This window comes from Tenrec ecaudatus, chromosome 7 (assembly GCF_050624435.1).
Source record: "Tenrec ecaudatus isolate mTenEca1 chromosome 7, mTenEca1.hap1, whole genome shotgun sequence".
Classification (NCBI taxonomy): domain Eukaryota; kingdom Metazoa; phylum Chordata; class Mammalia; order Afrosoricida; family Tenrecidae; genus Tenrec; species Tenrec ecaudatus.
In genome coordinates this window covers 24,504,691-24,531,666 of record NC_134536.1, presented here as the reverse complement: position 1 = coordinate 24,531,666, position 26,976 = coordinate 24,504,691, and the positions used below count along the sequence as shown (strand labels likewise).

At 46.4% G+C, this 26,976-nt stretch overlaps 1 protein-coding gene across 2 annotated transcripts in view; it reads right to left on the bottom strand.

The window, feature by feature from the left end:
• PLAGL1 (PLAG1 like zinc finger 1) overlaps positions 1-26,976 on the bottom strand; it is a 60,971-nt gene that overhangs the window by 11,937 nt on the left and 22,058 nt on the right. The window contains exons 3-4 of one of the 2 annotated variants that reach the window (XM_075554436.1): positions 16,440-16,513; positions 8,175-8,260 (exon numbers count right to left, since the gene is read on the bottom strand). The gene's annotated coding sequence lies outside the window, so the exon portion shown is untranslated. The remainder of the gene's footprint in view (positions 1-8,174; positions 8,261-16,439; positions 16,514-26,976) is intronic. The other variant, XM_075554437.1, reaches the window with a different exon arrangement.

Genomic DNA, 26,976 nt, shown 5'->3' with positions numbered 1-26,976 from the left:
AACAAATACAAATGAAAGTTAAAATCAAAGCAGTGTTAAATACAGACCTATTTTTCTAAAACACTTTTTGCATATATTAGAAAAATAAACTCAGATTTTAAATTTGCTCAACATTTTCTGGTCTGTTTTCTTGCTAACAGCACAGGGATTAAACTTCAGACTTCCCGGAGCCATGGCGGCTGGATGAACCCTGAATCTATGGCCCTGAGATAATCCTTAAGTCTTAAACCAAAATATTCCTTGAAGCTTCCCGAAAACCAAACAAGAGTTTAGCTTAACTACTAAAAAATGTCTGCCTTAAACATTATGCGCTTTTAAGAACTATCTCTATAGGATTATGTTTATAAGAGCAACTCGAAAGATTAGATAGGAACCTTAGGAGGCAGTGAATTTATGTTAAAGGGTGAGAAACAACTCAGAAAGAGAGAGTGAGAATGTTGATACAACTGGAAGCCAAGCCTGTCACCAACATCATTAGGTGGTACACGTAGAAACTGCGTTCTTCTGTGGGTGAGCATGGGCACACAGGCTGCAAGACATGATATGGAGGTGCTCTGGGAAAATGAACCCTAACAACTCCGTTAGGTTTATTCTTTGGAGACGCTAACTTAAAATACCTACCTGGATGCATCTTGTGTACGTTCCTCAGAACCATGTGCTCCAAACTAAGTTCGTTAGGAAAGCAGTAAAGACCCAGGAGCCTGTTACGGCTGCCTCTGGTCCAATCGACTGAAAAAACGACCATGTCACAATGAACCTTCTTGGCCAGATTCTTCAAAACCTACAGTCTAACAGTGCATCCTTTCAACGGCCCTGAACTATACATTACAAACCTACTTGTTTTGACTGTTGTGATTCTGAGGCAAAGGATGAGGGAGGCAGGAGTAGGCCCGCCCAATGGGCGTGGGCGGGAATCCTGTATATTTTACCTGAGCTGTGAAGTATCTCTAATCCTAAGAAGCCTTCAGATGCAAGGTTCAAGAACAATGAGTTACTCAGTACCTGTCCCACATTTCTCCAGAGTCCCTTCACAACACTAGTGTACGGGACAGTGCTCACATGAAAACTACAGAAGCTTAGAACGACAGGGGACTTCAGGACTATCAAGTGGACTCCACTTGACAGACTGACCCTTTCACCAGAGCACGTTATTGCTATTGCTTGGAAATAATGCCCACTTTGAATGAGTCCACCTGCATTGTTTAAGATAAAGTTTTACTGACAGAAAAGAAATATGACTTAAGAAACAAAAAAATAGCCCCATATTTCCACGTAGGCAGTAGAACTTCCCCTAAGGAACAGATGAGGGTCAAGAAATCAAGAAGTGGCATGACCATCTTTGGGATTTCTGAGAACACTGGCAGCCAAGTTGGGACTCTAACTGCTTTGAGTCAGAGCAGCAGATGGGAAAACTAACCAGGCAGCCAAGGCCAACGACCAGGTGAGAGGCCAACGACCAGGTGAGAGGCGCCACATGGAGAGGAGAGATGGGAGAGTAACACCGGAGGTAGAATCACAGGCCTCAGAAGATGAGACAAACCCGAGAGTTAGGCAGGAGTGGAAATCCACTACGGCTGATGTGTTACTTCGATGAGGAATTGAGATAGGATAAAGGTAAGTAAGCTGTTTTGCTAACTTAGAAATTATCTTCCCTTTCCTCTCTCTCTCTCTTTTTTTTTGTTCAACTGTTAACGTTTTGAGTGATTTTACTGCTTGGCTCAGGGTTGCAATGAGCTGGGTTCTAAAAGGCTGTTTTGTGTTAATGAGCATTAGTATGAGCTCAGGTGAAAAGTAAAAATAGCCAGTATCCTCAAGTCACCCACATCACCAAAAATCAAAGTGCTTAAAGAGCCCACGTGGCACAGTGGTTGAACATTAGGCTGTTAACTCTACAGTCAGCAGGTCAAAGCCACCAGCCACTCCCGGGGGAAAGATGAGACTTTCTACTCCCATAAAGATGTATTGTCTCCGAAACCCACAGAAGCAGTTCCACCCTGTCCTATCGGGTTGCTATGAGTTAACATCGGCTTAATGGCAGAGAGTGAAGGATCATCGAGCCCAACCCACTAGACAGGGTTTCTGAGGCTGGAAGTCTTCATGGGAGCAGATTGCCCCATGACGTAGGGTTGGGTTGAACCACTAACCTTGTGGAGTCAACAGTCCAATGCTTACCCAACCACACCCCCTGGGCACATATACTACTAGGCTTGAACACAGAAGGAAAGCAAAGAAAAGGAAGGATGGAGGAGCACAAGTCAAAACAAGAAGGAAAAAACAAGTCAACGACTTAGGTCAAGGCCTTAACTCTGCTGCAATTGACTGGGTGACCTTGAGTGTGTCCGTTGGTTTAAAAATGAGATCATCGAGTAAGGTCAGAGATCTTCAAAAGAGCACGGTGTGGCCTGAAATCAAGGCGTGTGTGAAAGCGTTGAACCCTTTCACCATACCCCCTCGATCGGTGTGCCGAGTGAAGAATCCAGGAGCTGGACCACACGCAGGAGAAGGAGGCATCAGGGTTGGAGGAAGACTCCTGTGATATGCAGAGGACCCAGCACTGCCTGCTGCCAGTGAAGAGGAGCTACGGCCCTTACTGGGGAAGATCAAAGACTCGAAACCAACAAACCAACCAACCAACCAACCAACCAACCAACCAACCAACCAACCAACCAACCTCACTGCCACTGAGTTGGTTCCAACTCAGACTGACCGTGGAGGGCGGGTGGGTGGAGTAGGATTGACTCTTCGGGTTTCTTTGGCTGTAAATCTTTAAAGGAGCCATCTTTGTCCCTTGGAGCAGGCTAGGTTAGCCCCCAAGCCACTCACCATCAAGGACAATATCAATAAAGTTGGCCACATTCCAATGAAAAACTTCTGTTAAAAGACCACTGAAGCTGACCTTTGTAGAGAAGCTGTTTCTAGACCATACATCGAGAACACATCTCCTAGTAAGGCAGACAAGAAAACCCAAGGAGAGGGGGAGAATTTTGCAGAAAGAGAAACTCAACGAGTCAATAAACAAATGAAAATATTCCACCATTTTATCTAGTTTAGATGCCTCAATCCATCACAACAATCACTTCCTCGCACTTTCAACTCTGTCGGCCTCCCCTCTTCAGTGTACTTGGCTGGCAAAGCCTCATGTCTGGTTCAGTCCAACTCTCTACTGCCTCACGTCCCATGAACGAGGCCGAAGAAAAACACACCATCCCGCCGGCTGGTCTCCCTTTATGACAAGACCAACAATTTCAAGGAGGCCCCCAATCCTCCTCCTGTCTAACTTCACTCACTGTCCCCACTCTCCCGACGATGATTCATGTTTCCTTCTTCCTTAAATCTCCACCACGTTCCCACCCAGCTTCACTCTCCGCTGAGGGGCCTTCGTGTTCCACCGAGGGAAAGATTTCATGTGCCACTGCCCTGTGTCTCCACCTTCACGTGACCCTCTGACCTGCCTCCCCTCCCCGCCGGGGGAGACAGATGGATGACCGATCCTCCTGCCTAAGTAAACCCAGGGTCGCCAATCAGGTCCCATCTCCTCTCGCCTACTCCGAAGACATTACTCTAGGCAGTCTCCTCCCGTCGCCGCCTCAGCCATTTCCCAGCGCCCATTATCAAGACAGACTATAATTCTTCCCATCTCCGAACGACCACGACGGCACTCTTGCCCCCACAGGCCCCATCCAGTTGCTATTCCATTTTGTTTATCTTCGCAGCAAAATTCCTGACATTTTTCCATCGAAAGCCGGGACCTCAGCTCTGAACTCCAGCTCTATACCGACGGCCTTACATTTCCATGTGGATGCTTAATATTTCAGATGAAACTCCCGATCTTTCCTTCAGCCAGACCCCTGCCCTCCATCCAAGCAAAAGGCACCTCAACCTCCTGGTTCCCACGCCAGCAACCTTGACCACAGGCTCCAGCCCTGCTCAAACCCCCATATTGCTGTTGGCCTTCTTTCCAGGAAAGGAGGCGTTCAGTTCCCGGACAACTTCTCACCTCCTCCACTGTCGTCACGTGTCTCCAGAATCTCTCTCCCCTCGTTTGCTATAAAAACCTCAGGTCTCCTCGCGGCGACCCTTGGCCCTTCCCTCTAGTCTCCCCACCACCATCGAGAGGAATGGGGCTCCGAGCAACCCCCTGGGGCGGCACTGAACTGCTGCTGGAGCTTTCTGGGGCTGGAAAGCCTGATGGGAGGCGGAGGCCGATCTTTCTCTGAGGAGCGGCTGGTGGAAGTCAGCAGCCCACCTGCCAACCTACTATGTGACAGGGACTTCTCAAAATGAGAAAGGGAGGAAGGAGTCAGTTGGAATCCTCCACCCTTCTCCTTTCCCCATTTGTATTTTTAAATATTTCTCGACCGGCCAGAAGTAGTACCTTGGAGAAAAGACTGGTAATCTACTTCCAGAAAATTCAGCCACTGAGAACCCTAAGGAGCAGAGTTCTGTGCTGCCACGCCTGGGGTCACTGTGACTTAAGAGAAAAATCGACGTGACAGTAACTGGTTCTAATGGCGACTCAAAGCAGCGCCATGGGGGAAAGGGGTGGGGAGCCATGCCTGAAACTCAGACAAGAGCCCTGGGTAAGATTTTCTGGTCGTCAACGTCAGTCATGAGGGCTTTTCCTTTGTGACAGCTGGCAATGCGCGCCCCTCCTCCCTCCCTCCCAGCAAATCCTCTGCCGTTTGCCTTTCGGCCCTTTTAGGGCATGCATCTATAGCTGACAGCCCTGAGCGCCTCTCTCCTGTGACTAAGCACAGGGCATGTAGGAACCAGAACGTAACTCATTAGCAGCGGGGCCCATTGTCCCGATAAAGTTACCATTCCAGGAGAGAGGGAAGCCTCCGGGGGCAAAAGGCTGGGGCTGAGTAAAGACAGGAGGCAAGCATCCAGTCCCGCCGAGGGTGGGAAGCCAGATCCCCGAGTTCAGGTCATTTGTCTCTGAGATCCAGCAAAGGATGCTCTGTACTCGGGTGGGAGCGCTCTGATCCTCCAACGGCCATCTCGCCCAGTAAATCGGAAGAAAGGATGGGTTTACAGAGAACAGTACGTTAGTAGGGGATCGATCGCAGGATGCTAGACGTACAGGTGACCTTGGCCTTTCCTTTTGGAAGGTCTGTCCTCTCCAGATATGTAGGAGAAGCCCATCGGCGGACAAGAAGAGAGCTGAGAACGACAGGGGCTCTGTGGACTGCGTGGCCTGGTCTAGGAGGTACACAACTGTGCAGAGCAGGCGCCAAGAAGGGGCGGGAGGGGGTCTTCTGCCCCAGACAGAGGAATCCGGGCTTATGCTGTAGGGAGCTGGGAGCCAGGGAAAGTGAGGGCATTTATCAACAGGTTACCTGACAAGGGGAGAAAACCTTCTAAGTTATCATTTGCACAACCCTTCCCCCAGAACGTAGTGGCCCCGGGGTCGTAGGAAATGTTAAACGTGCTGTACTGAAACGCTCTCCGTGTCTTTTAACACACCAGGAGCCTGGGGCCAAATCGGATTACCAGGGATACCGACGTGATGGGAAGTTTGAGACTGCACGGTTTCCCTCCACTTTCTCCAGGGCGGAGTGTTCAGAGCGTCCGGCGGGCCGGTGCCCAGCTCTGAGGGGGAAGAATGCAGTTCCAGGCCTGTTCTTAAAGCTCAGCCCCTCCTCCCGGGAGCACGGCTGCCCGGGTCCGAGGCCGGCATGCCTTATTTTATCAGACACAGTTACTGCCCAAAGCCTGGGAATGTTCTCTCTAGCTCTCCACGTCACTTCCAATAAATTCAAATAATGCAGAGCAAATTGTTCACTTAGAAATACTTAATTGGAAATATAAACTCTCATCACCGCTTCTTTAGGACTGCTGGGTTGGCTTCCTCCCGGCCCCCTTTCTTCCTCTCTCTTTCCCCAAACTGATAACCATTTCATCGGGTTCCCATTTTTAAAGGGAAATGGCCCCAAAGAGAAGAGGCAGCTTCTGAAAGCTTCTCCACCCGGGTCTCAGAAGGAAACGGGCTGAGACTGAGGGCTCACTGGTGGCCAGGGACGCCTCCTTTTCACCTTGGGGTTTTCTCGCCGGCATTCAGGGCTTCCAGCCCTTTGTTTGTTTAAGCAGCCACGGCGCGCACACCCAGTCCAGTGGGCGAGGAATGCGCTGAGTAGCTGTCCGAGCAGACCGCATGTGTGGTCTGCGACACAGCCCATCCGCGGGGCGCAGGGCGGCTTCAATGTGCCCCTCTATGTTCCCCATCGCCCTGGAGGGGGGGCACCTTGCTCACAATGAGCCTCCATCCCCCACCGCCCCCCACCGCACCGCATGCTTGCTGCTCCTTCCCAGTAGCCTATAGCAATATCTCCCCCTCTGCCCATCCTGCTTGGGCTTGTCCTGCCCGCTCCTGAACCAGACACCGCCTGGTACGTTAGCCGCCCCCTACCTGTCTCCAGCCCACACACTGACCACCGGGCGCACACATTCCAGGATCCTCCAATGCCAATCACACTGCCAATGGACGACACAATGACAACGTCGCCTGCCCCCACCTTCTCGGCCTAACTAGCAATGGCCAGTGCCCTTTCCCCTTTCTGGTAGATAGGTTGGCCTGGTTGGAACGACTTTCAGCTTCTTGTTCGCCAAACCCAAATACCAAACCAGTGCAAAAAATAGATTAGAAGACTTCGTTATACCCATCTAATATATAATGACACTGAGACCCGGAGGGCTTTATTCTGCCAATAGGCACCAAGGAAGGAGACACGTACTCTTGTCAACAACATACCCGACCTACAGGACGACCCCAACAATGCCGCGGCTGCTGTCACGTCAGCGCGCAGTCATTTCCGACTCATGGCGGGCGACCCCTGCACAACAGGACAAGACGCTGCCCGGCCCTGTGCACCCTCACAATTGCTCTCAAGTCCATCGTGCACCTACTCGTAGCGTCCAATAACGCCATTGCTGTCCATCCAGACAGTGACCAGATTAGCAGTTCCTTAGGGTTGTGGCGGGGAAAGTACCCCAATAACGATGGGAGTAAGAAATGCAGAGAAGGTTCTAAAATTGATTTTGGTGATGATTGCACAACTCTTTTAAACAGTTAAACCAGGGAATTATACGGTCCATGAATTACATGCCAATAAAAGTGTTAAAAAATATGTATTGCTGATGGATCACAATGAAGAGTGACTGCATCCCGGAGTTCTGAGTTAACTAAGGCAAGTGTCTTCCCCTCTGACATCATGCCATGCTCCCAGCCAACTGTCTGTAAGGGCAGTGGACTTCAGCAACAGCTCTGGCGACAGACAGTATTGCCAAATAAACCCCGCATGGCTGAGATCCTTAGCACAGCTGCACATGATTAGCATCTTTCCCGGGCTTACTAGTCACCATGTCCACAAAGGGAGCAGCAATGTCCTGGCTGTCTTCTTAAGGACATAAATTCAGAGCGCAGGCATGGGCAGCTTTAAGCTTTTTAACCAACAGGGCTGTCAACCAAACTTTCCAGACTTCTGCAGCTATCCTGGACTTGTGGCTGGGGGACAGGAGAGGATAAAACACTGCTTAATTGTATCAGCTGAGTCCCTGAAATGTAGGGTTTTCGGCCATGCCCCCCAGGTGCCTTTTCTTCTAGAAGGATGCCTTATCAGAGAATGCACTGATGCTTTCACAAACAAGAAAAAGCTGAAGGAATCCTTCTCAGGAACTGCATTATTGGTTCCTTGGGGGTGTGGCAGGGGAGCTTGGGGAGTGATGGGGAGCTAATGACGAGGACAAGAATGAAGAACATGTTCTACAACGGATGGTGGTGATCACTGTACAACCCTCCTTGATGTGACTGAACTACCGAATTGTATGCTATGTGAATGATATGCCAATAAAGCTGTTGAGTCAGTAGGATGAGTGAGTCTCAGGAACTCACAGGGGCAGCTCTACTCTGTCCTACATGGTCGCCATGAGCAGGCACTGATGCAATGGCGGTGAGCTGAGTATGGGATTAAAATATGAATGTTAAAAAAAAAAGAAGAGGAAGAATCCTGCTCATTGGAACTTGGTATTTGAGGGGGAAGGGTCTTTATCTTCCACAGGAACCCTTCGGAATGACCCAGAACCACGCAGCCTTTCCTAGGCCCATTGTGTCTTTACAATCAGTTAGCAGTAGGGTGCCCAGCTAGAAATGAGTCTGAAATATACCGATTACGTACCTGCTCGGGGACAGGGAGCTTCCACTGCAAGGTGGCCAAGGAGTCCTCTCGGGATTTTGTCTGAGGATTCAAACCTGTAAGGAGAGCTTTTCCCTATCTTCAGTAAATGAAGCTGGAAAACCATTCCTGCCACCCCCACCTCCCCAAAATGCTGTCGCCCAAGCTCCACTTCCAGAGGGAACACACTCCCAACGATGGATGTGTGCTAGGGCGTTTCTTCGCACGTTCTTGGTACATCCATATTCACAGCAGAATGCTTTGTAGTGGAAAAAATTGCAAGCAATCCAAATTTTCTTCAGTGGGCAAATGGTTACGTAAACCACAGCTTATCCCGTCCCTGAAATACTATTCAGCGATAAAAAAAGCAATGGGTGATTGGCACATGGATCAACTTGGATGGACATCGGTGAACTATGCTGAATGGGAAAAAGGAAGACACCAACCTCCAAGATCCCGATTCCATGTATACAACATTTTTAGATTAACAAAATTATAGACATGGAGAGGAGATTGGTGCTGGCTGGCATTTAGGAGAAGGAGGGTGGGTGGGGGGCAGGGGCGAGGAAGTGAGGGCATGGGGGCTGTAGTACAACAAAGAACTGAGGTGAGGGAGCAGTTAGTTCTGCATCACTAATTTTAATAGGGGGCAACGATCATTTGTAAACATTAAAATCTGGGAGGATTAGCTCCACTGGCCCACTACTCTTGAATTTTAAAATGTCTCACACATACCAGATGGTCAAAGTCGTAAACATTTAGGTGATGTGATGTATGAGTATTCAATAGCTCTATTCAAGGCCCTAAATTATAGTTGAAAAGATTCCCAATACCTCATATAACCTTGTCCACTGAAGACCCTAAATCATTTATGTATGTATGTCCTTTGTCCTTCCAGCAACTGGATTAGAAAAATTCAATAGTTTTTCTCTGCTTTCCACAAAAAGGAACACATGAAATATCTTACATAAAATATTCAAAACAGCATTCAGAGGAAATGGCAGAGTTTTTTTGTTTGTTTTTTTTAAAAACCAACCATGTTAAAATACCATATAGCAGATATGCAAATATATGAAACTGAACTTAAAACAAATTATGAATAGCAAGTCAGAAATAACCAGCAGACACTTGTTTTCATCAAAAGCTTCAACAAATGTGCACTCAAAAACCAAATTCACTGCCATCAAGTCAATCCTGCCTGGGAGTGGTCCCTACAGGGCAGACTAGACCTGCCTCTTCCGGGGCAGGGGTGGGGGGTGTGTGTGTGTCCCAGACTATATTAACTCTTCACAGAAGTAGAAAGGCCATCTTTTGCCCACAGGGAGGCCTGTAGTTATGAACTGCTAACCTTGTGATTTGCAGCACAAGTAACCGGTTACACTACCAAGGCTCCAATACATGTATAGATTTATCCAAGTTTCATGGCAAAATGGCCGAAGTACCTACATGGAATATGCGACTCAGGGGTGAGCACACCTGGCTATGTCTTAGCAGCAACAGAGGAAGCGTTTTTAAACATAGATCCCAAGGCCATGGTGCAGACTGACTCGACACTACCACCCAGAGCCCCGAGAGCTCTTTGGAGGGCGTCCTTAGGAGCCCAGTCTGCAGCTGGCCTCTCGCCTGGTGAAGTTACAAACTCAACTCCGGTCACCAATTCAATTACCACTTTGGCTTATTCCAACTAAGGCAACTCCAACAAATTGATCCTCTTAGAAGTGGGGGGCGGGGAGGGGTGTTTCAGGATTTTCTTAACAGTATGGAGATAAATCTCTTAGGAAACAAAAGCCAATGGGGGAGGCATAGCTCGTTTTACTGCACTTCGATTTATTGCGCTTCACAGCCCTGGGTTGGTTTGTTTGTTTTGTTTTAAACAAGTGGAACGGTTTGTGGCCACCCTGCCATCAAGCAAGTCTACCCTGCTACTTTCCCACCGGCATGTGCTCACTTCGAGGCTCACAGTCCTGCAGGCTTTTGCATAACGCTCTCGCACACTTCGCGCAGGGGATGCATGCCTGTGTTCTTTGGGAAACCCCAAAACTCATGTGTCTTGCTTTATGGCTGCGGTCTGGAACAGAGCCTGCAATCTCTCTGCCTGGTACGTCTGTGCCTGGGTTAAGTGATTTATGCTCTTCCTCGCCTGTTTTCACCTATCTGATCAAAACACCTATGTCCATTTATTTTATATGGGAGCATCTTTTTCAATTAGCAACTGATTCATTATGGCCATTTCCCGGCTGACTAAGGTTTGGAAAGCTATCTGTACAACTCAGAGGAAAGCTGAAGGTGGGGAGGTCATTTGCCTGAATCAACCGGATAATTTGCTTCACTTTTCTCTCTGTCCCTCTGCTTTGCATGGATGAACACGTCACAGGTCATCCTCATGGCCTCCTAAACTGCGCAGCCTTGGCGGCGGTGGCTTAATTGGGGGGCCTCTGAAGGTCGGCGTTTCTTTCATTTCTTTTTTTTAAAGAGCTTTTAGAAACATTAAGGAGAGTAGAAGTCTTCCTTTGCACACGCCCAGCTCACAAATGGGTAATAGTCATGTATACGTATGTTCAGGGTGAGAGTGGGCGGGGAGCTCCCCTGCTCTTCACAGGAAAGGGAGCCAACTGTGGGGCAAGCAAACCAGGCCGGGCAGTCAGCTTCACTTCCTTGTGAAAATATTCAAATTTTCACCCAGAGAAAGCGACTCCTTTCTGAATTCAACAATACTCCTTCTTCAGCTGAGCTCCTGAAAGAGGAGACCTCGGGCAGCCAGAGGATACAGCCCCTCTGCCCTTCCCACCTGCCAGCTCTGCGGGGCTTAACAGTTCACAGAGCAGCAGGGCCTAGGGGGAAAGTCACGTGCATCTTAGGACAATTTTTAAAAAGCAGCAGAAAGCCGAGGAGAGACACCGAGGAACAATAAAGCCTACAAGCTGACAGGATGGTACTTGCATACCGCCTCCCAGGTCAGAATTTAGCATTCAGAACCAGGAAGGGGGAGAAACGGTTTCAATGCGTCAACGAGACAAGTACGTGCTTTCTTTTTTTTAAAATGACTCACTAAAATAAAGCATTCCTAAATATAGATGTTTACGAGTTCCAGCGTAGCCAGAAACAAGTGGCATTTTCTAGGAACGGAGATTGCCACACACTGAACACATTAGAGAAAGCCATTTTACATGAATGGGCAAATGTTTCTGCAGAAAGGATTTGTTCACTGACAACAGAAACTCACATCTCATGCATCCAGAGTGCATCATTTCCCCAGAATGCGCTCTCGCTGTTACAATGTTTTCCTAGTTGTTTGCTTCCGAGAACAGCATTTAAGAACATGCCTTTCTCTCTGTTAATGAACAGGGCTAGCCGCCTGCTGGGCGATCACTGAACCCCGATGAACAAAGGGCTCTTCCTCTAGCTTCTGCTCCCCCTTAAGCAGACCCTTCAAACTGACTTTTACTTCTCATGATGCGAGTGGACAAGAATTAGGGAAATGGCCCCTCCAAATACCAGGGGGAGCCTGCCTGGGCTTGCAGGGAAGACTTCTCTAGCATGGAGCACGCAGGGCTTGTTTTTGCAAAAGCCTCTCAAAAAGGCTTTCGGGGTTGTTTTTTTCATCTACAGTGGACACATTTGGGGCAGATTTGGTAGAGGTCATCCACTAAGTCGCAGTTCAAGGGAGCTCATCATTCATCACGGCGACTGACGAGATTACACCTCTGAGAGGGGTCCCTACGTGAGGCCCTCACAGTCACTGCAGTTTGAAGAGATTTGTGGGCCTGGCCTGGTCTTCTACGTGCCTCGCTGCTGTGGTGTGCCACTGAGCTGATTCTGACCCTCAGTAAGCCCATCTACGACACAGGAGAACAGATGGAGAACCGTGTTCTGCATTGGCTCAGCTGCATGCAACACCTGGACAAAGAGGAGGGAAGGCTGGAGAAGAATGGATGCATTTGAATGATGGTCTTGGTGAAGAATCCTAAATATGCTACAGATGTCGGAAGAACAAACAAACCTGTCTTGTAAGGAGCGCAGCCAGAACGCTCTTTAGGACAGTGAGAATCTGTCTCCTGTTGCGGGAGCATAAAGGACTGGTTCCTGGAGAAGCGTGTCATGTCGGAAAAGTGGAGCATCAATAAAAGAAGAAGATCCTCAAGGAGATGAAGGGACACAGTGGGGGCAACGACAGGAAACATAACAACAATCGTGAGCATAGCTCAGTGTTTTTGTTTTGTTGTGCAAAAAATACTGAGTTGACACCATCCCAAAGGCACCTAATAGCAACATTTATAGGCGACAATGGTGACCTTAAACTACAAGCTGGGGCTAGAGGCCTCCCAAATCTCTACCTTCAATCCTGAACTTTCCTTTAAATTCCCAACTAATATGTCCAACTGTGGTCTTTCACCTATCAACTCACCTATCACCAGAGTGTCTGTCTATCAAGGCCTCCTCTCCTGAAACTCAACTTTCCTATCCAACCCTGCTCTTTCTCCAGAAGGCCTATCTTACTTAGCTCGTGGCACCACTACCGCCTCACACCTCACATGCAAATCGGACGCTGGCCTGCTGACAATCACTGCTCTAGGCACAGGACACTCTCAACAATGGCAAGAGCTGATAAATGAATCCATTTTCCTTGTGAGGAAACTGAGGCGTCGGAACTGTGCTAACTTGCCCACAGCCATAGAAGCAGGAAGCCGTTGAGCTGGGAGTTGAGAGGCGCGTGTGTGATCTGAAAGTTTATGTTATTAATAGATCATCCCTTTCACTGTGTGGCTGCCCAGCCTCTCCCAGGTCTGAAACCTAGGATGACACCAGATCTTCCTCACTAAGCTGTACAGATTCCATGAGCCTATTATCTCTCACCTGTTTCCTTCCCTGAATTCTCAGTCACCTGCTGTTCGGGTGGCTTCTGCCTTTACTATTGGCCTCCACGTGACTGTGACCAGCAACTCGGGAATTTCAGTTTAGCTCTGTGATTCCTGACAGCGTTTCTTTCTAGCCCATTTGCCACCGGAGGCCAGCGTTGAAATGCTGTTATCCTGGCCCACCTGCAGGCAGGGGCAGCCTCAATAAGTCTGTCTTTGCTAACTTCTAAATCCAACCAGGAGGTTCTGTTGGGCATTCAGGAGGGGAGGAAGGGAGGAGGAGGAGGAGAACAAGGAGAACCAGGCTCTGCTCCCCTTGGCAGTGGGAGAATCTTTGCAGGAACCTCAGGCAAGGTTTCCAACTTACACTTCAGCCAATGGCAGGCAGAGAGCTGCAGGATTTCAAACTACCACTATCCTGATAGCCTGAAGATTTCGGGCTGAGCCCTCTCCCCAGATGCCAAGGAAATCCTCGCACTCGAAAGCCAGGTTCTAGTCCCCAAGAGGGACTACCAAACCCCCAACTCAATCAGCTGCTGTCAAGCTGATTCAGACTCACGGTAATGGTAGATGGTTCAAGGGGAACTGCATTCCACAGGGTCTCCAATGGCTGCTTTCTGGGGAAGCAGATCACCAAGCATTTCTCCCAAGGCTCCTTTGGGTGGATTCTAACCATTAACCTTCTGGTTGGTAGCCTAGCTCATAAGCATTTGCACTACCCAGCGATTCCTAATTGGGAGTAGGAGGCACCTAGAAATGCCTGAGATGCAATTTCCCTCTAGATTGACAGAATCAGGTCGGAGTCTCAATTAAGACAGATATGTGAAATTTTAAAAAGCAAGAATGCCTCCATAGTGAACTTAGGAGATTCAGACTTGTGGGGCCCTCAGTAAGGGGCTAGGAACTGTGGACAAGTTCCTATCTGAGCTATGGATCAGCTGCGGCCGCTGGCACTAGCTACTTTAAAACGTCTACAGAAACCCTACTGCAGTGGATGTGGAGCTGGCACCGCTGACCTGGAGACAGCCCTGTGGTTCCAACTCTCCCCGGCAGACTGAGAAGGAAGGGAGGAACCAAGGACAGGGGTTCGCATGTGTTTAGTCACAAGATTCACTCCTCTGAATCCTAGGCAAATACTTAGAAAGGGAGAGGCATTGAAAGCTAACTTAAGACCTTTATCTTAAACTCTGAATTACTTAAAAAGAAAAAATGGAAAGGAAAGAGAGAAACCAGTGCAGCTAGTCGTGAGGTTCCCATTTCCAAGCCTAGACATGCCTCCAAGGGCAATCTGCTGGGATGGGGATAGGGCTGTGGAGTTCCCTAAGATGGAAATGATGGTGCATGTTAGGCACTGAGGTGCTTGGGAGGAGGGGAGAATCCTTCTCTAGAAGAAGGGATATCAATCATGTGACAACTGCCTTCATTCAAAGATGGTGCAGTAAGGGTAAAGATACACGACCCACATGGAATGTCTATAGGAGTTCCGAACACGAGGTCCGATCAGCGGAAATGACTGTCACTCCCCTTCCGTGGCTGAACATGGGAGACTTTCAGAAGGTCTAAAGGTGCTACAAACCGGAGAGGATTCTAGATAAGTCAAGTTTTGTTAGTCTTCGGACGGAGATCAGAGCTTTTCATGCCAAGAGCTCTGCTTAGAAGAACCAAATGCGTAAGAAACAGCAGTTGGGGACCCAATTTTTCCTGTCAAAGAGGCACAGGCCTAGTCTGACAGGCATGTGGGGCACAAGGCACATCCAGAGGAAGATAACTTGAGAGTCGAGGAGCTGCCTGGCCAGCAAGCGCCCTGTTTGGGAAGCAGAACATTCCCATTGCTAACTGAAAGCTTGGGAGTTCAAACACACCAGCTAATCCAAGGGAGAAAGCCGCCTTCTGCTTCCTGAGAGATGACAGTCAATGGAAACCACATAGAGGAAGTTCTCCTCTGCCTTATGGAGCAGCTCTGAATCAGAATCAACTCCAGTGCAATGGCTGTTCTAGAGAGAGACCTCAGACAGTGGGCCTATTAGTGTATGCTCCTGGGATGATTGGTTATATACAATAGAATGGGCAAGTGGTAATTCTCATAGCGAAATGCCTGTGTACCCAAAAGTACTATAAATGGACATTGATGGTTCCTCAGAAAAATATTTTCTAAAGTGTTCTAAATTTTCCCAGAATCAGAACTAACAATACTGATAAGTAATTGGGATGAATCAGAGACAAATGAGAGCCACTTTAGGGAAACAACCCAAGGTAACTATGGTCTTAATGCATTTTCAATTTACATGCAGAGAGGCTGTGTGTGTGTGTGTGTGTGTGTGTGTGTGTGTGTGTGAGAGAGAGAGAGAGAGAGAGAGAGAGAGAGAGAGAGAGAGAGAGAGAGAGAGAGAGAGAGATCTGATCCACATCTAGTCATGGGGAAGGGTACAGAATCAGGCAGAGTTTCTTTCTGTCAGGTCTGGGGAGTTGCCATGAGTGGTGGTAGGGGGACACCTTGGAGGTAGCGAACAGCATCTCTATTTTAAGATTACGTATTAAATGAGGGGGATTCAAAAAACTGTGGGAAATGGAATGAAAAGATAATGGAACTCTACCATTAACTGTGCGACCCCTCCCCATACAGAGAGGCACGATGGTTGGTACAGAGTACAGAGTAGGGGTGTGAAATGGATATCGCCTATTAATCCTAGGTGTCAGGAAAGATTTCACACACTGGGTCAACTCATGATTTGGAAACATTAAGAATTTGTTTCAGAATTCTATATATATCGTGTATATACATATACACAGGCGCATATATCAAAGCATACAGATGATTGATTCATTGCAAGAGTCTTTCCTTACTCTGGATCACCATGGCACAATTCCAATTCCTAACATGTGCCTGTAACAATCCATCTGGCAGTTTATCCAGGGGGTTAGAGAAAATAAATCTCTTAGATAAGAAACGTACAAAGGAAAGCAGACTAAAAATTATGGCAGATTACACTCCAGGACATTTTATAAAAAGTGTGGGGCGAGGGTCCAAGAGTCAGGGTCAAACACAATGTCCGCCCTGTAGCGGCAAGGTGAGGGGAGTGAAGGAGGCAGCGTTGCTTAGGAGAAACCACAAATGTGGTGAGAAAGCAACAAGACTCGTAGGTGTGGGATTTAAAGGGCTCTGGTAGTAAGGTGGGTTCCTCGTGGGGTTGCCACCCTCAAGGTCAGCAGTTCAGGCCCCTCAGAGGCCGTCTGTTCCCATAAGAAGGGGGAGCCTTGAAAATCCTATACAGGGTCCCGGTTTATTGAAGTCGACATGATGGCAGTGGGTTTGGTTTGGTTGTTTTTTGTTGGCTTTTTGGAAGACTAGAACTGAGAATCATTATCTTGAACTAAGTGGTTAAAACACATCTTAATCTGGAGACGTACTTACCCTTCTCAGGTTGAGGCACAGATGGGTTTAGGGTGTCCTGGGAAACAAAACGCACAGCCAACGAGAGAGGAATCCTAGAGGAGTGAACAAGGCATTGAGAAAAGACAAGGCTGGTCGTATGTGCACTAGACACTTAGCTACACTGAGCAGGCACAGCTCCCCGAGTAAGCAAGGTCAGTAAAAGCCTACTTGTGCTTCCTCACTCATCTAAAATGAGCTACATGTGAAGAAACGCACGTGCACCTGTTCGCTAAAGGTGAGTAAGCACAAATAGGCCTGTGTCTGCTTGCTTACTGGGTCCTCCATTCCTGTCAGGGATTAGACATTTGAAAAGAGGTTTTGATTCTGTAGGAAGAGGCTGTGTGGGTTTGGGAGCAAGGCCGATGCCAGCTACCCCCAGAAGCAGATCTTTGATGTGGTGAGAAAATGTGACATTGCTTACCAGAGGTAAGTAAATAGGCACAAGTTAGACCCACGTGCATCTTGTTTATTGGGTAATCCAACACTGATGTAGCCTATGAGTTCTGAGAGGCCCCCATGGAAAGCGCCCCCCATCAGCATGCCACAGAGCCCAGAGCCAGCGTAGCAGAGGCATGCCTCTATCTCTATCAAGGGTGCCCAGCTTTCGAGGCAGCGCAGCGACACGGCACGTACGTGCACTTTGGGGCCGGGATGCCTCCACTGGACTCCTGGTGCCACTTACCATTGGTCACTTAGTGCCACCTGAAGCCACTTAGAAATCGCATGCAAATGATTTAATCTCCCTCTCCCTTCACCTCTCAGCTGTAATAGAGAGCTAATGATCCCTAGCTCATAGAAACCTTTTGAGGATTAAATGAGCTAATTCAAGTAAAGTGCTTAATACTGTGCCTCATGGGCAGGGAGCCCCTGCAATTGTTTCCACGCAGCCTCACGCCTTTAACAGAGATTAAATGATAATCAGAACCTGCCAACTAAGTAACTCAGAACACAGTCTGAGCTGGGGGTGGCGGCAATGGTGAGGGAGAGGAAAAAACAGGGACCAGTCATCGAAGACTGCAAATGACTTACATGAAGACCGAAAACAGATGAGCTCATCATCCCCATCAAGCCCTCACCTTCACAGATGTAAATTGGGCTAGTTTTATCGTCACAAGGATCCATATTTATGCACTGACCATAAAAGCTATTTTTCGAAATTAACAAAACCTTATTCATTTGAATCCTACTCATGTAGGAGGTGGAATGATTTCAGGATGAGCTAAGCTGAGGTCCTGCCTTGGGCTGTGAAAGATCTCACCACAGGAAACAGTAAGTAACATAACTACTGAACAATAACTTGAGTCTTCCAGTGTTAACAGGTTCCTATGACAGCCAAATGCACTGCCATCGAATCTTTGCCGACGGGGCAGGATACCCTGTGAGTTTCAGTGACGGAATGACAGTCTACTCTCTCCTGTGAAGCGGCTGGTGAGTTCAAACTGCTGACCTTGTGGGTAGCTGCCCCAGGACACACAATGCCACCAGCACTACCAGTGGTTAATTACAAATGAAACGCTATGAAGTTATTAAAGAGCTTTTAAATGAGTAACATCTGGTCTCACAGGTCCTTACGGGTAACTTAATTTTAAATAAGTTTATTTGGGAATATAGCCCTTCTTGCCATTCGATTGAATGGGTAAGATGTCTACTGTCGACCACCAGGAAACCCTGCATTCACTGTTGCTGTGGGTGGCTGTGCTGATTTAGTGTTTGGATGGGTGGTAATCTGCCTTAGAGGAAAGTGTCTGGTCTTCTTCTAGGACAGGGGTTCTCAACCTTCCCAATGCCGCTGCCCTTCAATACCGTTGCTCCTGTGGTGGTGACCCCAACCATAAAATGATTTTGGTTGCTACTTCATCACTGTCATTTTGCTACTGTGATGAATCGTTCGACCCATGACCCACAGGTTGAGAACCGCTGCTCTAGATTTGCTTCTATAGATAAGGACACATACAGCTATGTGGAACCCCCAAATCTGCTTGGAGGGTTTGATTTTTTTAAAAAAATCACTGGGGCTCGTACAACTCCATCCATCCATCCATCCATCCATCCATCCATCCATCCATCCATCCATCCATCCATCCATCGTGTCAAGCGCATTTGTACATTCATTGCCCTCATCATTCTCAAAACATTTGCTTTCTACTTGAGCCCTTGGTATCAGCTCCTCATGGGGGTTTGACATTTAAATGACTTGTATTAGTATTATTATTTTTGGTGTGGCGTCTACAGCAGTCTTTAGTCCAGAGAAAAAGAAAAGTCTTCAGTTCTTTTATGGAAGCCACACATTTGCAGTTATCTTATTCTGTAAGCATAGCAGCAACGCAGTTTCTAACTGCGGGCACATCCTTGGCCTGTGTGTGGTTCTTTTTATCCAGAGGGAGAAAGATGAGTCTCACCACGGAAAGCCAACATCAGATCGAACAGCGCAGTTGGATTCCTTGTTTCCCTGTCTACCCCTCCAACCCTTCCTTGGTGAGATGTCACATCAAATGAATTCCAGAAACTGGGAGGATTGAGCAGCCAAGTTATAAAAGTTAAATGCTATGCTTAATGCTCTCTTATCTACAAGTGAATAGTTATGGGGGTGTGGGTAGATGGCCAATGATGAAACCTGGGTAATTTTCCTGTTTCACAAGAAATCTGAAATACAAGCAGAATCGTAACCCGCTGAACCTTCATTGGTACAACCCACCCAACAGCCCATTCCTCTACAAGATTCCAACAACTCACAGATGTGTACACCTGTATTTTACACGTCAGCCCTAACCTGCATCAAGACAGAGATCCAAATAGATGGCTTTAAAAATAACTTTGGTGGTGAAAATGAAATGAAAACAAGAGGGAAATATTAGCTAGTTTCTTCTCTTGGGTGCTCACCTCCAGCACCCCTACGGGCCACCATAGGCACTTTCTAAAAGTGTCCACCGTGATCTTTATGACAAGATTTTCTCTAAGAATGTTGGCAACCATTTCCCATGTGCAGCTCTGGTTTAAAAAAAAAATTGGGTGCAACCTGAGACTCCCTTAGACTGTGGGTTTGCCCTACGATCCCTGCAACTAGAGAAGACAGTCTTTTCCAACTCCACCTTTCCTTTCCACTGGTAAGTGACGTGAAGGTGTTTTGGTTTTTGCCTCCTTTGATACGGGATTCCTAGCATTCAGAGGTAGTAAATCTGGCTCAAAAAACCACCTACGGACATTTTCGTTTGCAGTATTTGACAGTACATTATTGTATTCAATCAAGCAAGGCTGAAGTTCTATCCACTGGGTTCACTGAACGCTATCTGGTCAGTGGAAGCCTATGAAGCCTACATTACAATCTTTTCCATTTTCTTACTTAACAAACAAACAAGAACAGAACTACCGCACTAAGATTTATTTGTAGGAAGAAATATAAAAAAGGAGAGCTTGCCTCTGAAAAGGCAGTGGCAGACAGTCTTTGAAGGGCCCTCTTTTGAGGGCAAAGGAATGCTCCACAAATTACAAAAAAAAGAAAAAGAGGGGGGGGAAAAGCCTGAAAAACTCTCTATAAAGGAGAGATTTTAGAAAGCAGTGGTGCCATCAGGTGTTTCTGAAATGTCGTATTTCTTAAACCCAAGAAAAGTCCTTCCGCTCCAAGTAGCATCCTGGAAGGCAGCATTCCCGGCTCTTTCACCACACATTGACAGGACAAGAGTTTTGCTGGGCTTGAAGATTAAAAAAGAAGACACAGCTGCGTCTGCTTCGCTTCCAGTTAAAAGAGTACACCTCAACAAAGGGCTACAGGGCAAATGTGTTAAGTGCTACAATCGAGGTGTGTACAAAGGGCTGGGGGCCAAAGGAAGAAGCCATAAATTCTTCCTAAGAACCCCTGCAAGTGGGGGAGCTGTGAAAGAAGGTAGGGCGAGAGAAGTTTCCTTGTGATAAACAGCGGGACCTCTCTGCCGTCACTCGTAAGAAGTACCGCGCCATCGAACAAGTGCGGTGCTAATTTTAAGGCTTACCAACTGTTCAAACTTTGGGCGCTGTCTTGGCCAATCAACTAACTTCACTGAGGTTTGACAGCGACTTCCAGTTACAATATTCCAAGAATGTTGTTTTAAAAATAAGTATAGTATTATAATGTTCCCAGGCAACCCACACAATCAAGATAGGCATGCGCAGCTCTAGCATGAACGTAGACCACGGCTCAGAGACGGTTTGAAACCCAGTGGGCTGAAAGACGCCAGGTGGAGAACTGGCATATTCTTAACACTGATCTGCAGCAATCTCTTCCTTTGCAGCCTTGTTTTGCCTTTTAACTTTTTTTCTTCTTCAGAACCCAGAGTCACCTGATTATATCATGGCTGATATTTGTCTTTTCTTTCTTCGGTGTTTAAAAAAGAAGGAGGGTGTTGAGTCAACTTCCACTTAGCATCATTTATTATGCATACCTTATTCCAGCGTATAGCATGGTCGTGACAAACCCGCCATTGTTCGCCCCACACCAGCCCCAAACCTGAGTACTTCTAATGTAAGCCTGAGAAACCACCGCTCCTTTGGGGTGAACTTCCAAATTCCTCTGTGTTAAATTGAGGTCTAATTTTCCCTGTGCCTGGTTTTCACAAGAAGGTCCATTCCACCCCATGTGCTCCTTTTCAGCTGTCAATAAACAGAGGCAGTGAATTCCCCCAAGGCTTCACAAAGCTAGTTAGGCAGAGCCATTCATTCCTTCAGGAAAACAGGGCATTGATTTCAGCGAGTTCCCAGGGAGCAGCTGCAACAAAGAGATCAAAGGCCCACCTCTCTTTCCCTCCATTGCTTTCATTAGGCCCGGCCCAGACAAACAGCGGCAGGTTTCCTTGAGACAAGGAGAGGGCCCAGCAGACCACCTCATGGTTCAATTCAAATTCATCCGTTTCCTACATTCCAGTGACAGTCCAGAATGCTAACCATGACAAACCAGCACAATCACCCGGCATAATACACTGCGCACTAGTTCATCCAAGGTCAGAGGGAGAAAACAAGCTTGGAGGGAAGGCCTGGGCTTCGAGGGCCTGCTGAGCCTCAATGCCCCCCTGACATTCCATAAATAAACTTCACCCCCGCTCACTCTCCCTTTCTTTCTCCATCCTGTGGGCCCACCCCAGAGGATCTCCGTCAGAATTTGAGATTTCTTTCATGTCAAGGAACTCAAACTATTTGGAAACTTGATTCACCCCACCCCCACCCCAGTTCTAGGGATGATGGGAGCAGGCTATCTACCCAGAGCTCATTCGGTCACTGTGGGACCCGAGGAGCCAGATCAACTCAGAGCTGTCATGTCTGGGGCCTCCCTAAAGGCTGAGCCCTCCAGGAGGCCGCCGGACCTAAAGAGCAAGTCCGTTGGCATGAACTCTGTCTGCAAAAACAAGAGCCAAGACATGACGAGCCACTTTGCGGTCTGACCCAAATGATCACTCAACCTGGGCAATCCAAGGTCCTAAGTGACAAATCTGTGTGCGAACAAATCCTGCATGTGTCTGTGGGAGTGGAGGGGAGGGCGAGAAAGGGGAGGGAAGAAAACGATTGGTTACCAACACTGGTCAACAGAGTCGACAGGTTGGAAAAGGCAAAAGCACAAAACAAAAAACTCTCCATCGAATTTTCCAAAACGGCTTCTTTGCCACACCTCCGTGAACACCTAGCAGGAAAGGTACTAATCTTATTGTAGTCAGATCCATTTCTGTCACTAATCCTGAGCAAACATGGGACTAGGTGGGTTACGTTTCCAAATTCCTAAACCAAAGGGAAAATAAACACTCCTGGAATAAAAAGCATGGAGAGCTCATTCCTAGACACAGAGCAGCAGAGTTGAGAGACTGGAGCACGGCCTTCTTACAGCGCCCACTTCAGGAGCGTCGGGAACTAACAACCGAGGGATCAGCAGAGGCCTCGCGCAGTCAAGCATCTGCTGCGCCTTATGGTTAACGGGGTGGACTGGCCCTCAAGGAGAAAAGTCTTCGACTTATTTTCAGGTGGGACCAGAAATGAACCTAGAAAATATAGGACGCTAACCTGTTGGAAGACATGAATGGGAGGGAAATGGGACACTTTACATTGGACTCTGGCCCTGGCTCACGTGGGGCCTACAGAGGCACCTTTAAGCCATCTTCAGAAGTTTCTAAAATGGAAGCAGAAATACGGGCCACAAATTGCATTACAAATCGTGGTGAAGGAATCATCCCTCAATGACCATGCATCTCAAGGAAAAAAGCTGGTCTTGGAAGTAGACCCTCTTTAGAGACCACTCTGTAATTCAATAGTGGGTCCCTGGAAGCCAAGTCTGTATAAGTCAAATAATTTTTAAAAAGCACTTGGAAAATTTATTACTTAAAGAAAATGTACCGTAAGTGGTCAAATACAAGTATTAATTCACTTTCAAAAGCATTTCCAAGAGACCTAATAGACCTGGTCAATGTGCTCTGCACCAGAGCGGATACATGGTTTCAGTAATTTGTAGCTCTGAATGACCATAACAACTACGAACAGAGTGAACTGACTTGCTCAAGTCCCCACACGAAAAAGCAAAAACTTTAAGTTCAACAATTCTGCCTCCAAAGGCCATGCGGTTCCCATTATATTTGAGCCGCTACAGACTGGCTGGGTTATTCATGCTAGCTCTCACACGGTAAAGGGAAGCGTAGACATGGATGCTGATCAAGTAAACATTCAACATCAGTGTTAAAACCCAATTCATTGCTTTCTTTTCATCGAAGGAGACGTAGTGTTTGAAAGTATAAACACCGGAGTCAAATATGGTGTTATTTTTTTGGAATTAGCAGCAGTGCCCTATGAACCGCCACCCTCAGTTTCCTCATGGGTACAGCAGGAATAATATAAAGTGCATTGACTGGTGTTGGTATACAATAAGCGGTAGTGATTACCATTGATGATGAAAATCAAACCAATACTGCCCTTGTTAGAAGGAGCAAAACCCACTTCTTTTCCAATAAAGTCATGAACTTTGATTTTTAGACCCTAGGTTACAGGATCACTCTCAATGTTAAAAGTTTTAGCACTCAAGTGTAGCATTTTATGGGGACTAACAAATGAACCAAGATCAAACTGTCTAAAAAAAAAATCAAACTGGCATAAAGGGTAAAAGATAAAATCTACCACATACACACACACAAAAGGAAACACTCAATGTCTTTTAAAAAGCTAACTGAGTCAAATTCCTGTTTTCCAGTTCAATCTTTGTGGGGGACTCGGCTTTACCTCCTGACACCCAGCTACTTAAGCTGAAATGTGCTGGTCTGCTAGGAGCACATTCCCACGAAGAGAAAAAGACGTACAGAGATCTGCGTTGTTGCTGCACCTTCTCCGCGCTTATCTTCACAGGACCCTGGGACCGCTCACTGGGCAGCGCGGAGATAACTTTCTACCACGAGATAAGCCTGCCAGTGGTCAACGCCAACCCTTATTATTTAGGTCTTGTCTCGGTTGTCATCAACATCCTGTCCGTGAGTGGCAGTGTGACAGGTATTACGGGAGAGTACGGAGTGCTGAGAAACTCTGGGAGAGCCAGAAGGGCATTCGGAGAGGAAGCGACAGTGATGGCGCGTGTTGCCTCGTGCAGAAGAACTTTCACGCGGGGCTTCAAAAAGACCATGGGAAAAATCCCATTACCACACAGTTCCCCTTTTCCACACACACTTTGAAACCTGTTCACAGAACATTCCTGACTGGTCTTGAGCTGATGAGGTGTTTCTCTGAATCATAAATGTCATATAAGGATTTAGTTATCCTTCACAGGCTTGTCCACTTAAACAAGCTGACTCTGTCTTCTCCAAGGCGTTAAAGAAAAACAACAACAACAACGAAAGCCAATGTGCTTTTGAGTGCAAGGCAACGAAATCGACAAAGACGACTGTAACACACCCTCACAGCGCGGGGTCCATCGGCGCCCACACTTCCTCCTTTGGGCCTGCAGTGACATACATGTCCCTCCAAGCACTGTTTTACTTGCACCATAGTCCTTTGGCCATACTTTATTTCCTTCCCATTCAATTCAAAATACTTTCCAATTTTGGTTTTGCTTTCCTACCCCATGAGTTATTTGGCAGAATTCACCACTGAAACCATCCATGTAGGTTTGGTGTTTCGTTTTGGAGAAACTTTGTAACCATGAACTTAATTTCTTTGGTACAGGTCTAGTCAGATTAACTGGTTCTTATGACTTCCTTCTCCTTCCTTTGGGTTTAACTTGTTGCCCTTTTAGTTAAAGCAGAAATTACTTTTATTATTGTAACAAGTCTTTCAGAGTCTGCATTTAGTGCTATAATTTTCCTGTAAACACTATTTTAGATGAATCCATATTCTGTTAAATGAAAAAAGAGGGCTTCAAAAAGTTTCTGGGAAAATTCCCATTTTCCCATTAACTTTCTGGAAGCATTCCCCCGCCCCCCTAATTTTTTTTAATCTAAAATAGTTTTTAATTCTCTCCACGAAACTTCTTTGATCCATATAGGTTACTCAGAAGTGAGTTGTTTAGTTTCAAAACATTTGAGAACTTTCCAGCTACCTTTCTGCCATTTCTAGTTGAATTTTACTGTGGTCTAAGAGTGTACTCTGCCTGATCTGTATTCTTTTTACGTTTACTAAAACGTGTATTTTGCCCAAAATGTATCTCTCGGTTATTTGACATGGTTAAAAATTATTTTCCAGATGCTTTTTTGGGTAACTGATGTCTAATTTAATTCTACTAATGGTCAGAGAAAATGTTTTATATAATTTGTTTAGTAACCTAGAACATGGTCTATCGTGATATTCTGTGAGCACTTACAAAGAACGTGTAGCCATTCGGCTGTTCTTGAGTAGTGTGTTCTCTGTTTGTTGACTTTAGTAAGATGGGTAGAATTGCTCTGACCCACTTTAGAAAAATTCAGCCATTATTTCTTCAAACATAACTGCGTCTACCCTATTGAGTAACCCAATTATACGTCTATTTGGCCACTTGACATTGTCCCACAAAACACTTATGCTCTGTTGTTTTTCACTTCTGTGCATATTTCGGTATAAATTATATTGCTATGCCTTCATGTTTAACTGAATCTTTCCTTCTGTGGTATCCAATCTGCCACTAATGCCACCCTGTGTAGCTTTCATCTAAAATGTTTATGGCTTCTAGAAGTTCAATGTGAGTCTTTCATAACTTTCTCTTTGAAGAGCTTAGGTGTTCTTCTACCATCTTGAATATATGGAATGTAGTAATAACTATTTCAATATCACTGCTTTTTTCATTCTACCACCTGCGTCATCTCTACATCTGTTTGGATTGCTTTTAATCTTTACTGTTGTATTTTTCTGCTACTTTGAACACCTGGTGAATTTTAATTCGATGGTAGGCTTGTGTACTTTTGCCTTGCTGGCTGTTGATTATTTTGTATTTTTTTAAAATTCAAAGAGATTTGATCTAGGGCACAGTTAAGCTACTGGGATAATTTGCCCATCTCTATGGGTAGGAGGGATAATGCAGTAACATATTAGGCAAAGTCAAGTAATTGCCCCATGACCTCTTTCTCCCACCCCACTTGCCCATGTTCAAATAAATAAATAAATAAATAAATAAATAAATAAATAAATATATTTTTTGGGGGGGATATGCAATCCCAATTTATAATAGAACTTTAAAAGAACACTGATTTTCCATGCAACAAGTATTTCTTGAGCAGTTGTTTCCCTGGCAGTGTTCTAACTATTGAGGACACACCAGTGTGAACACAACACATACAAACAGTTCTGTCCATGAGGAGCTTTGTCTTAAAATAAAGGGGAGACACATAACGAAAGCACAAGTCTATCTGTTGGTGATTACAAAAACAAAGGGATTAAGTGATAGGAAGGGTGAAACAAGGGGCAATTTAAAATACGTTAATCAGGGAAGGCCTGGATGAGAAAATAACAATTTTGCAAACATCTCAAGGAGGTAAGAAAGTAGGTCATGTGGCTCTTTGTAGGAAAACTACTGCAAAACTCTACCATGGAAACAAGAACACTAGAATAATCAGTACGAGGGGGCTTCAAAACGTTCACAGCGAAATGGAATTAAAGGACAATTGGAATTTCCCATGAAGGTCTAAAGTCCCTCTTACAGTGAGTGAAAGAACAGAGAGATTAGTCAGAGGTATGAGGATGCCTGGATCTTGTAGGGGCTGATAAGCCTCTGTAAGTGACAGAGGAAAGAACTAAACACTTCGAAGCAAAAGTCAGACAACGGGACTTCCAGTTTTAAGTAATGTATCTGTTGTTTGGACAATGATTTGTAGGGCAGAAAGCAGCAGCACAGAGAGACCATTAGGAGGCAATAGAGATGGTGAAGGCTCGCACCCACTGGTAGCAGCAGAGGGATGGAGAAGGACACATCTGCTCTCATCTTATTTGAGAGTCGATAGCATTTTCTGACAGCTGGAAGTATGCAGAGAAAGCAGAAAAGAGCATGGCTCTGGCCTGAGCAGCAGGAAGAATAGAATGGTCATTTATTAAAGTAAAGACTAAGGAAGAATAGAGTATG